Genomic DNA, 13,107 nt, shown 5'->3' on the forward strand with positions numbered 1-13,107 from the left:
ATGACCACTGCAGAGCTATGTCCCCTCCACAGGAGAACTCGACACTGGGTACAGTCCCCCTTGCCCCACTGACTCGCGTCAGCCAACAGAACTGCGGCATGCAAAGTGGCTGTCAAGGAAGGGTGATGATTGGCTGAGTTACCTCTGATATCACAATGGGTCCTGTGACAAGATGGCTCCTTTAATGAGGGTTGAGCTCAGCTGCACCTGTGCCACGCTTAGCCCATTTCCCCAGGTGGTAGGAATGAGTACATGTACAGGGGTCATGTGATGGGGAGAATGTGACTGTAAATCAGGCCTGGCTGTGGTCATGTAGGGGAGAGACTCCAGGGAGAGCAGATGTGGGGCGCAGTGCTCCAGAAAAGAGTGGGGAACTAGCCAAGGAAGGACAAGTGAGGAGGCTCTAGGAAGGTGAGAGACAAGACTGGATAGATTATGGGGACAGACAGCCCACTTGTTAAGGGCCCCATTGCTGGAACACATTGTGGCAAGTGGGTGTGGATTCCCCCTATGGTGTCACCCTGTGAGGCGTGCAGCACCCCCCCACCCCCCACCAATAAGGAGTGGGGAGGAGGGGTGTGACTGGGACCCAGAAGGGCTGGAAGTAAGGATTGCTGGCGAACAGGAGAGACCCTTGAAGGAAGGGCAGTGCCCAGCCAGAGTTGGGTGAAATATTGATTTTTGATCTTTCCTAGGACTTCGATAACTCTGGAGGGGGTGGAGTTTCATGACTTAAATGGAGGGCTAAGTCAACTCCGTGAGTTAAGAAGTGCTGGAAGCCAGTAGCTCCTCATCTGAGAGAGGGAGACTGAGGCAGCAGATGGGCCCAAAGCCAGATCAGGTAGGTCCCTGCTACTGTGTCACTTAAGAGTGACCTGAGCAATTGACCTGGCTCTCTCTCTTAGTCTAGAATAATAAATTAGGTTCAACAACTGTTAATAATTTAGCTTAATTGCAACGTAATTTATTCAAATGGAGTTTATGCACAAGTTTAATGGGTTCAATGAGTTCAATGGGTTTAACTACAGGGAAAGTTCAGAGAGCCTATGTCATTCTGTCACTGAGGACATTCAGGACAAAGAATGTTCTGACATTGGGTGCTAAATCTCTTAAAAGTTCCACTTTACAACTAATTTTAAGCCCTAAACTAATTAACAGATTTACTTGTAAAGTCTCTAGAAATTCATTCTGTACGGAAAGACTAAGTGCTGTAAGTCTGAGGAGGACACATCTTATTTTTCATCAAAATAGAAAGCTTGACTCCATGCTTGCAGGGCAAAACTTAACTCATAAACACTGAGCTAGAACCAGTGCCTCTATAGTGCCCTCAGCTTTTTGCTCTGCTTCAGCTAACCTCTCCATCTCCAAGGGCTATAAAAACCTCTACTTTTCTCTCAGATTGTGTTTAAAGTGTAAGGGCAATTTTTTTGCCTCATCTTTGAATGTCAGGAGACTCCTGAAAAGGAGCCTTAAGGTTGCTTCAATTTCTCCTGTTCCTTGGGAAGATTCATACTTTACAAATTTGTTTTTGTGAGCTGTACTCCAGCAAACTCCAGAATGCTAGCCAATGCCATCCTTAGGCTGTGTCCACACTTAAAACACTTTGAAGCATGTGTGGGTTTAACCTGTGGGCTGAAAGATTCTTGAACAAAGATATTTAGGCAAGAAACAAGTTCAGCAACTAAAATAAATGTATCACATCTGACCACCGGAATTGCTTCAAGTTCTAATAATTCCTATATGTTACAATAAGCAAAGCTAGGAATACCAACAGTTCTATCTAATGACTCTCAAAAATCTTACACACTCATCACTGTGGATCCTTAATGCCCCAACACTTATATAATTAACGATTTCCCTTTAAACTGGCTCATAATCTGCTACCCTCAATCTGGATTGAGTGGGTGCAGGCAGTCTGCCACTTCTTAATGTCCTGTAAAAATACAGCCAGTATTAGAATTCTAGCGGTCTCATTGAGGTATGTTATCTTACATGGAAAGTCATTTTCTGAGCCTCCCTTGTTAATATTATAATATAATGGTAGCATAGAGGAGTCTTCAAGGGGTCAGTGTCCCATAGTGCTGGGCACTGCATGCACACAAAGATAAACCCAGTCCTGGACCTGTGTTATTTCTTACCCTAATTCCTATCTCAGAAGGCCTGGCATGTGCTTTAGGAAGAGAATTCTTTGTGACGTACCTGGAGAAAATCACTTTTAATTTAAATTAACTGTTTACAAAGAAGAGGAAATTAACTGAGGAGTTGGGAAATAAATGAGCGGTGGGGCTGAAATAAAAGCTTGCCTGGAAATTTCAGATATGCAGGGACTCACGCATCCAGCAAAGGCAACTGGCTGCACTTAATTAAAATTATCATCATGCAGAAATACCTAATTAAATTCAGGCACCTGTAGCCAGACAACTGCAGTATTATCCATTAGATACAGTGGCAGAGATATTTCCTGCTGAACTCAGCGTCTCTCTGCTGGCATCACATCAGATCTGCTGCTGATTAATGTGGGCTTCTGCACACCAAACACGTTTAATTTTGAAGTGAAGCTTTTGTGTGGGTAATGTGGGGGTCACCACTTTCCTATTTGGCATGGATTTACCCATAGGACTGTCATCAAGAGAATCCAACAATAGCTTGTTTGACCCTCAGGGTCAGATTATGCCTCTTCTTGATTTAAAATACATTTTATTTTTTATTTCTTTTTACATAATCTGTGTATTTATATTTTTAAACTGTAAATTAATAATGTATTGGTCCATCTAATTCCAGAACGCCCTGCCTATTGCTGCCAGCAATCGGCCTGCAAACCAGTGACATACTGGGAGGTATCAAGAATAACCAGCCCACCCCAGTAAGGAATGGCTGCCTGATCTCAGTCTGCGGCCTAAGAACACGCTGTGAGTTACCCAGGAATACTTAGCCCACCTGGACAGGGAATGGCCACCTGACCCTGACCTGTGGCATAATTACAGAACTGTGAGGAAGCCAGGAAGGAAACTTAAGAGAAGGAAAATGCAGCATGAATACCATGGATAATCTCCTGACAGTAAGGTGTTTTGGGATGTGCAGTCACTTCCCAAGAGACCTGGCTGCAACTCTATTGTTTTGTAATCTTAACACTAGACTGGAGAATTTGCCCTAGAAGGAGCAGTGGTTTCTGGGAGACGGACTAGATGAGACCTAATAGACTCCCCCCCATCTCTAATCATTATAATTTTATGACGCCCAGGAAAGTTGCCCCCAGTCAGGGCTGACTGCTCGCACTTGGCCTTCCCCCATAAGAAGCTGTGAAGTTATTCAAGAATACCCAAACTGTCCTGCCTCAACTATGGCTGCCAGTGTTTGGCCTACAGCCCTGTGGCTGGGAGATGCAGGTCATGACCTGTCAGTACTGTTGTCAATCCTTACTGGATTTTCCCCATAGGCAGGGCCAAAAATTTTGTGGACTATGATCAAAGTCCATAGAGCTGGCAAATCTGGGCCTGGCTAGGTTGCTGGTACAGTCTGCCAGAGTCCTCAAAGCACACTCCTCATTTAGGCCTCTATACCTTAAAATGTCTTCAGCTAATCATAGGTGAGTTCCTGGGCAATCACTGCTCTAAGGGTAGCTGGCTGTATTTCCTCTGGAAAGGAAGAATTTAACTCTCTCCCACCACATAGAAGATGAGGTTTATGCACCCTATTATACATGCACACATAAGCCCCAACCCAGCAAAACATCACTGGAGTCAATAAAACTGCTCATGTGCTTAAAGTTAAGCATGTGTTTAAGAGTTTTGCTGCACATAACTTTATTGTTCATACACTTATCACAGTTCTAAGTGCCTGCTTGGGATAGAAATATTTGATGATGGTCTCTTCGAGCTAGCAAACAAAGGTATAACAAGGTTAAATAGCTGGAAGTTGAAGCTGGAGAAATTCAGACTCAAAAGAAGGCATCCATTTTTAACAACGAAGAGAATTAACCACTGGAATAATTTACCAAAGATTGTGGTGGATTCTCTATCACTGGCAATTTTAAAATCAAGATTGGGTTTTTTAAAAGATATATTCTAGTTCAAAAAGCAATTATTGCGGGGAAGTTCTTGGCTTGTGTTATACAGGAGGTCAGACTACATGACTCCAATGGTTCCTTCTGGCTTTGGAATCTAAGAATCTATGACCTACTGACCAATGACAACTAACCAATAACATCACATAGCAAACCTCAAATAGCATGTAGAAATAGAGAACTGTTTGCAGTCAACACATGGAGTTATGGTAATCGTTAAAACAAAAAAAATGTCAAAACTTTGTCAAATACATTTCAAATAACTAATAAATCTAATGTACTTATGATCTGCTAAAAAAAACCCTTAATTAATTTGATACATTATTTGTTGCAAATTATTTGCTCATCTCAAAAAGAAATATTTGTAATTTGAAGAAGTTTCCCAACCTTTTCTCCCTTTATCCTGTCTCCAGTCAAACATTCTACAGGCACCAGCAAAGTTAGGGATACCTCATTTCTAGAGAGACACCTGTGACAGAATTTCAATGTGTACACATTATCCATACATTGTAATGAATTGGCATGTGAACCACTGGCCACTACTGGATAGAAGCAGAACAGCTCAATGTATCATATGCCTTGTACTTCTAGGAGTTAATGGAGAGTCTACTTTAGCTGAAATAGTAGGGCTCTGGGCCTAGGCCCAAGCCAGTGACTTTCTATCTATGCTGTTTCTTGGCTGCAGCCACATTCGTAATCTGTCGATAGCTAACAAGGAAAGATAGCAAGCGCTCCTTTTCTCCAAGGGCAGGAAGTTGGGCTGCTGGGCATGGGCCCAATGGGAATGACTTCAATCCAGCATGAGAGTTGAGTGCAGGAACGGAAAGGAGGCAAGACTGCGTACGACTCTCTCATAGCTTTTGCCAGCTGCCTGTGCACTTTCTACAGCAGGTTGGGGCTCACTCTCCCTCTGCTCTACATTGCAGCCATAGGATGCTGGCTTATCAGCTATTCAGTCAATACCCCCGTTAACAAAGATTGGCATCTCCTGTGAGCAAGACTGAGCCTTTTAGGAGTTTGTTAATTAAGGAAAGTGATGCCTAGCTGAAACTGCAAGAATGAGCTCAAGGGAAACACAAGTTCAGAGCACCTGCCTCTGGCAAGTGGGGATGGCTTAGAGCCCAATGAGGGCTAGGCTGTGCTGCAGGATTCATGTCACTTTGTTGGGCGGGGGAGGAGGGAGCAAGGGAACACAACTGTCCCAGTGCTCTGAAAATGAACCTGTGTTTTCTGGAATACAATGGAAAGGGCCCTTAGGTTGGAGCAGTTCTCTCTGGTCTCTCTCATGTTGTGTGCCACAGGAGTGTTATAGAAGCTCATCCACAAACCAGAGCCCTCACAGTACACTGTGCAGCATGTTTGGCTTTGGAAGTCTGCTACTCCAGTGCTTTGGCTTCACACCCAGCTCTGCCCATCCCCATGCAGCACGCTCTGCCACTCCAGTGCTGCACCCTGTTCCGTCAATGCACCTCCATCCTAATCCACACTCCCATCTTCCATTCAAACCCGGAGCAGCTGAGTGTTACACAGAGACTGGCAAATACTGTATTATACCAGTAACTTCTTTTTGTTCATGTGGACTAATGTCAAGTGGGGCCTGGGGGAGATCTAAGGCATTTTTGTGATCAAAATCAGATTTGAACCCAAATGTGCACACATGAAAATTAGTGCCTGAATCTCTTCACCTCTGAACCCACCCTGACACATGTCCTTGTGGAATTGTCATATGTTTCTATCTGCAATGTTCCTTGCCCTCCAGTTATGTTTTTACAATGAAACATTACATGACTTTAGTGGAGTTACTCAGGTGTAAACCTTGAATGATGAAATGGTGGAACAGGCCCAATGTTTCCTGAAGAGATGGCCTGGGAGACAATAACTAGATGAAGAGTTCACTTGTGAAACATTCTTGCTCTTATTTTGCCACCTTCCAGGTCCCATGCTCTTTGCTGCGTTGAACTATTATTTCATTCTGGCTCTTTCAGAAGAGTCTGGAAGCTGCACCACCACAGTATCAATGCCTGGGTAGAAGCAAGTGGTGTTAAAATATCCACATGTTCCTGAAAGCTCAGCTCACTATAACATGAGGGGGCTGCCTTCTCTTTCTACAACCTCCACACCTTTCCACCTGGCTGAAGCACAGGCTGTGGGGAGTGCTGCAGGCTGAGTGAAAGCAGGGTAACCAGACAGTATATCAGGTGTCCTCTCTACAGGCTACTGCAAATGGATGATGTATTGCTATGGCCACCACTGCCTCTATTTCCCCTTTGCCAAGGGCCCTCTAAAAAACTAACTCACTTCCAGTCACCTGCTTAGCCCAAAGTCCTTTAATTCACTTTCAGCAGGCTGGCAACAAAGTTTGTCCAAAACTGAACTCAAAAGTCCCAGTAAGACCCAAAACAAAAAGTCTTTCATCAGTTCCAAGTGCAGAACCGGCGCCCACGGTGTCACTGCCTGAATGGTTTGACAGGGGCTGTTGGAAATTCCAGGGTTCCAGAACCAATGCAGGCTGCTCTTCCTGCTCCACACCCAAATGTATGCAACAGACAAAGGTGGAGCTAGTAGCTAGCCTTGTTACTAGCAAAGCGCTTGACTGGGCCTCCCCACTGTCGGACCAGAGCAACCCAGTGCTTTCCAATTGGGACACCTTCCTGCAAGCCATCGCAACCATCTTTGATGACCCACATTGCGTCCGCTCAGCAGAGGCTGCCCTCCGAAAGTTTCGTCAGAGGCCTACGCCGCCCACTTCTGACAGCATGCAGCTGATGTTGACTGGAATGAGGCAGCACAGCTATACCAGTCCCGGGGCAGCGGGACTCAGTGAGGATGTAAAAGATGAGCAAGGCTGGGGTCTTTTGTGGACATAGCACAAATCCCTGATTAGAAATACAGACACGTGCACACCGTTGGAGCCATGATGGCTGACTGACTCCGTATTGCCAAGAGAGAGAAGAAAACATAGTAACCACTATATAAAAGCAGAATCAACATAAGCAACTGCTTAAGAAATTCACATAAACAGATTCAACACCCTATTCAATACATTCACATACATCACATCTATCGTCCCCCCGAAATGAAATGGGCACATCCTCAGAAGCACTTGTGGGGGAACAACACAAGGTCCAGTTACACGTCAAGTCTTTCAGGTGGCTGCATTTTCTTTCTGGATAGCATCTGCCAACATTTTGAACACTCCTTGAGGAAGGGGTGTGTCTGCAGCAATGTCTGAATCAGATGCTCCCTTGGATGATTCTGGCTGTTCAGCACTGCCGCTTTCCGAAACAATGTTACTGGCTGTTGCATCAAGTGGGGGAACCAATGTTGGAACAGTTGATGGCTCCCCCGATTTTTGCCTCTTTTATCAGCGACGGTCACTCCCAAATCTCACAATTGATCAATGTGGAGGCCCAAAAACATATTGGGTGCCACTAGTACTGTATAGCACAAAGGACCTGTTTGTGTACTAACAATTGCCAGAAGCCATGTCCTGGGTCCCTGATAATCACACGCCAGCACTGTTTGACACACTTGCAGCTGATGAGGTGACTGTTCTCTCTTGCCATAATTTGACTTATTTGATGATTTCTGACTTGTAGATATAGATTGGCTTTAATAAATAAAAGCATGACCTGAGATTTCTGCCCATAAGCAGCCCTGCAAGTGTTTGGTTTGTTAGGCAAAAAGTTTCTTTTTCCCAACAATTAGGCAAGCATAGACAATACTGAAGGGGGTTTATTCACATTACCGGGAAGACTGACAAACAGCTTCAAAAATATGGTGCCACCGTGGCCAGTTATATACATTCTCTTATTAATTCATTTGCATTTATTTGTACATACAGAGACAGACATTGTTACAAGTCAAGAGAGAACACTGAACAAAGATAAAAATAAGAACAGTACGTACCTATAGACATCATCCTAATTGCATCAAACATCTATGACTACCTTGCGGGGGAAGGAGGCGGGGGGGAGAGGGGCAGGGATGAATGCTTACAGATATTCGGTGAGCTGTGAAGGGAGGGTTTATTTTGTTCTACGAACTAAGTTACTGGGCGGGCATTGACCATATAAGCTTATCAATTGTTTACAATTGTCAGTGCCGTTTGTGCTACTGAAATATTCCTGCTTGCTTGTCTGGGCCCAATCCTGCTTTCCTCGCTGAACTGTCCCTTTCCATGGGCACAAGCTTTGTTCCTTCTTACCGATAAGCTGAACTAAGTTATCATGTATTGACAGAAACTATGTCCTTGCTTCTCAGCAGTTTCTGTCTTTTTTGCTGGCTGAATTTTAACTCCTTCCTGACAGGTTCATTGTGGCATGTGCTGCATTTTGATATGCTAGTAAGGAGAGTGATAGCTTCTGCCGTAATGACCCCATCTCATCTGTCATGCATCACTTGAAAGTTTGTACAAACCTTTCAGCCTAGCCATTTGTGGCTGGGTGATATAGTGCCAAGGTAATATATCTAATATCATTTTCCTTCATGAACCACTGAAACTCTTCTGAACTAAACTGAGGGCCATTGCCACTCACAACTTGCTCTGGCAGTCCAGTTCTTGCAAAAAAAAATTCATAGTTTTTCTATTGTCTGTGCAGCTGTGGTGGTTTTCTTGCAAAAACCTTCTGCCCGTTTGGAATGGATATCCACCACTCTTAGATACATCATTCCAAAAATGGTCCTGCAAAACCAATATACAGACATTGCCAGGGAGCCGATGGCCATTCCCAGGGGTGAAATGACACTGTTGACATTCCGAACATTCCATAGCAAGCTGCTCTATTTGATGGTTAATGACTAGCCACCATATAAAACTCCTGGCAAGTGCCTTCATTTTTATTTCCCCTCGGTGACATACATGGAGCTCTTCTAAGACTCTTGTGCACAGTTTATTAGGTATAATAACACGAATTCCCCACATGACATACCCTCTATGTATAGACTCATAGGCCTGGTCTACACTAGGCTTTTATGTCGAATTTAGCGCCGTTACATCGAATTAACCCTGCACCCGTCCACACCACGAAGCTATTTAGATCGACATAGAGCTCTCTTTAAATCGATTTCTGTAATCCTCCCCAATGAGAGGAGTAGCGCTAAATTCGAAATGGCCATATCGAATTAGGCTAGGTGTGGATGGAAATCGACGCTAATAGCTCCGGGAGCTATCCCACAGTGCAACACTCTGTTGACGCTCTGGACAGCAGTCCGAGCTCGGATGCTCTGACCAGCCACACCCCGTGAAAATTTGAATTCCTTTTCCTGTCTGGGCAGTTTGAATCTCAGTTCCTGTTTGGACATCGTGGTGAGCTCAGCAGCAGTGGCAACGATGCAGAGCTTTCCAGCAGAGGTGACCGTGCAATCCCAGAATAGAAAGAGGGCCCCAGCATGGACTGATCGGGAAGTCTTGGATCTCATCGCTGTGTGGGGCGATGAGTCCGTGCTTTCAGAGCTGCGCTCCAAAAGAAGGAATGCTAAGATCTACGAGAAGATCTCTAAAGCCATGGCAGAGAGAGGCTACAGCCGGGATGCAACGCAGTTCCGCGTGAAAATCAAGGAGCTGAGACAAGGCTACCAAAAAACCAAAGAGGCAAACGGACGCTCCGGATCCCAGCCCCACACATCCCGTTTCTACCAGGCACTGCATTCCATCCTGGGTGCGGCCGCCACCACTACCCCACCCGTGACCGTGGACTCTGAGGATGGGATATTGTCCGCGGCCGGTTCCTCGTCGGACATGTTAGCGGACAGGGAAGATGAAGAAGGAGATGAGGAGGACGAGGCAGTCGACAGCGCTGGCACCGCTGATTTCCCCGACAGCCAGGAGCTCTTCATCACCCTTACCGAGATCCCGTACCAACCGTCCCCATCCCTTACCCCGGACACAGAATCAGGGGAAGGATCAAGCAGTAAGTGCTGTAAACATGTAAACATTTATTTTTAACAGAACGGGAATATTCATAATATTAACAATGTCTTTTTACCAAAGTGCTTTAAACAAGTAAAAAATTATCTGCTACAAAACTGGAATATTTACAATGCTAACAAAGGGTTTCTCATGATTTCTCTGCCTTAGGCTCTTCACAATTTAGTCCCAAGTATTTTAAAAAAATTTTACAATGTCCGGTACTTCATGATTCTGCGGCCCAAGACGCTCCACTCTATAGTCCCAGTGCACCTAGGCGAAAATCCGGTCAATATGGCCGGGGATTGATGAGAAATCCTCATAGGAGAACTCCTCGTAGGTCTCATGGAGGTAGATTTCCAGCCTGTTTATCAGGTTCCTGGGTAGGGCGATCTTACTGGGCCCTCCGTGGTAGCACACGTGTCCCCGCCACGCCACAATCAAGTACTCCGGGATCATCGCACGGCAGAGCATGGCAGCATACGGCCCAGGTTTCTGCATGCTTTCCCTAAGCATGCGTTCCTTCTGGGTGTCCGAGATCCTCAGGAGGGTGATGTCGCTCATGACGCCCTGCTTTGAATTAGGGAGCGGAATGTTAGTATTGGGACTGCTTTACAGCCACGCGGTGGAGGGAGAGGGGCAGCATACAGGGATCTTTCCCTGGGACAGCCGCGAGGGGGTGGGACAGGGGCAGAGTTGATGCTGTCCTGATTGCTGGCAGCAGAGACTGGCATTGCTTTCAATGTGAAAGGAGGCCAGTGCTACTAATAGAGTTTTAAGCAGCCACAAGTCTACGGCTTACCATGATTGCCCGCTACAGAAGTTCAGGTCTCCAGCCACGCTTCTCAGATCACTCCAAGACCACCGCAAGTCCACAGGCACTGAAGGCGAGGGCCGAAAATTCGACCTTGTCCTGAGTGCGCATGTGAGAGGTGCAGTGCATGGTCTTGTTCACAGAGAAAGACTAGGTTCTTTGTGTACAATTTCATTTATCTGTCTCAGGAATTCACTCCCTTTTTACAATTCACACAGACACATCTGCGACTGTCTCCCAACCCAGCCTGTCAGCACACTCCCAGAGGCTAGCGCAGATTAGGTGGAGGAAGAAGAAGACGCGTGAAGACATGTTCTCAGAACTAATGGGCTGCTCCCGAGCCCAGGCAGCCCAGCAGACACAGTGGAGGGAGAACTTGTCACAAATGCACCGAGCAGTCATGGAACGGGAGGAGAGGTGGCGTCAGGAGGACCAACAGGCTACTGAAAAGCTGCTTGGACTAATGAGGGAGCAAACGGACACGCTCCGGCGCCTTGTGGATGTTCTGCAAGACCGGAGGCAGGAGGACAGAGCCCCGCTGCAGTCTATCTCTAACCGCCCTCCCCCGCCACCAAGTCCCACACCACCCTCACCCAAAGTCCAAAGAAGGAGGGGCGGCAAGGGCCGTTAAAACTTTCAGTCAACCCCTGCAGACTGCTCTAGCACTAGAAGGCTCTCATTCCCCAAAATTTGATAAGTCCTTTCCTACCCACCTCACACAAGCCCCCGTCCAAGTTTCACCCCCCACGTTTCATGTGTGGTTCACAATAAAATATTTGTTTCTGTTCATTACTGTTTCCATCATGTTCTTTTGGAAGAGAGTCTGTCTGAAGCGGGGGAAGGGGCTTGGTAATTGGACAGGACAGTCACCTTTAGCAGGGTACAGAGGCGGGGTCAGGTCCAGCATCAGGACACATACACAGTGCAGTCACTGGTTACCCTGGTCAGTCTTGGAGGTGGTTTTCATGTTCTGGGCTGGGGGGGTTGCTCTGTGACTTTGTGGCGGGGGAGGGCAGTTACAGATCTTATGCAGCGGTCCTTATCCTGGCTCACAGATCCACGCAGCAGGGGATCTGTAACCCTACCCCCCCTGCCAGAAAGTCACATAGCCGACACATACACGCAGTCCCCCCCAGGAGTGCTGGCAGGCTCCATTGAAATAACCAGTGCACCAGTGCGGAGCCTGTCATTCCGGGAGTTTAGAAGCATCATTTGCATCAGAACACTAAACCCGCCCCCCGCCACAGTCTGCGTCCCTGGTTTAAAACATTCCCGCGAAAACAGCAATACAGACAACGGTGTTCATTAACTAAATAGAACTGATTTTATTTTTTGGGAAGGGGAAGGGGGTGAAGGGGGTATGTAACTGGAGAGGATAGTCAAAATGAACTGGGTAAAGAAACGGGGGCAGGTTCAGCATCTGTGTCCACAAACTTAACAGTCACCGGTTAGCCTGCTCAGTCTGGAATCTTGCTTTCAAAGCCTCCCGGATGCACAGGGCGTCCCGCTGGGATCTTCTAATCGCCCGGCTGTCTGGCTGGGCGTAATCAGCAGCCAGGCTATTTGCCTCAACCTCCCACCCCGCCATAAAGGTCTCCCCCTTGCTCTCACAGAGATTGTGGAGCACACAGCAAGCTGCTATAACAATGGGGATATTGGTTTCGCTGAGATCACAGCGAGTCAGTAAGCTTCTCCATCTCCCTTTGAGACGGCCAAAAGCACACTCCACTGCCATTCTGCACTTGCTCAGACGGTAGTTGAACAGTTCTTTTTCTGTGTCCAGGGCGCCAGTATAGGGCTTCATGAGCCAGGGCATTAGCGGGTAGGCTGGGTCCCCGAGGATGACTATAGGCATCTCCACATCCCCAACAGTTATCTTGTGGTCCGGGAAGTAAATCCCTTCCTGCAGCCGTCTAAACAGACCAGAGTTCCTGAACACGCGAGCGTCATGAACCTTGCCCGGCCATCCGACGTTGATGTTTGTAAAACGTCCCCGATGGTCCACCAGTGCTTGCAGCACCATTGAAAAGTAGCCCTTTCTGTTGATGTACTGGCTGGCCTGGTGGTCCGGTCCCAGGATAGGGATGTGAGTCCCATCGATAGCCCCACCGCAGTTTGGGAATCCCATCGCGGCAAAGCCATCTATGATGACCTGCGCGTTTCCCAGGGTCACTACCTTTGAGAGCAGTACCTTAACGATTGCGTTGGCTACTTGCATCACAACAACCCCCACGGTAGATTTGCCCACGCCAAAGTGGTTCGCGACTGACCGGTAGCTGTCCGGCGTTGCAAGCTTCCAGAGGGCTATGGCCACTCGCTTCT

The sequence above is a fragment of the Terrapene carolina genome, unplaced genomic scaffold (assembly GCF_002925995.2).
Source record: "Terrapene carolina triunguis isolate 2854851 unplaced genomic scaffold, T_m_triunguis-2.0 Scaffold212, whole genome shotgun sequence".
NCBI lineage: Eukaryota > Metazoa > Chordata > Testudines > Emydidae > Terrapene > Terrapene triunguis.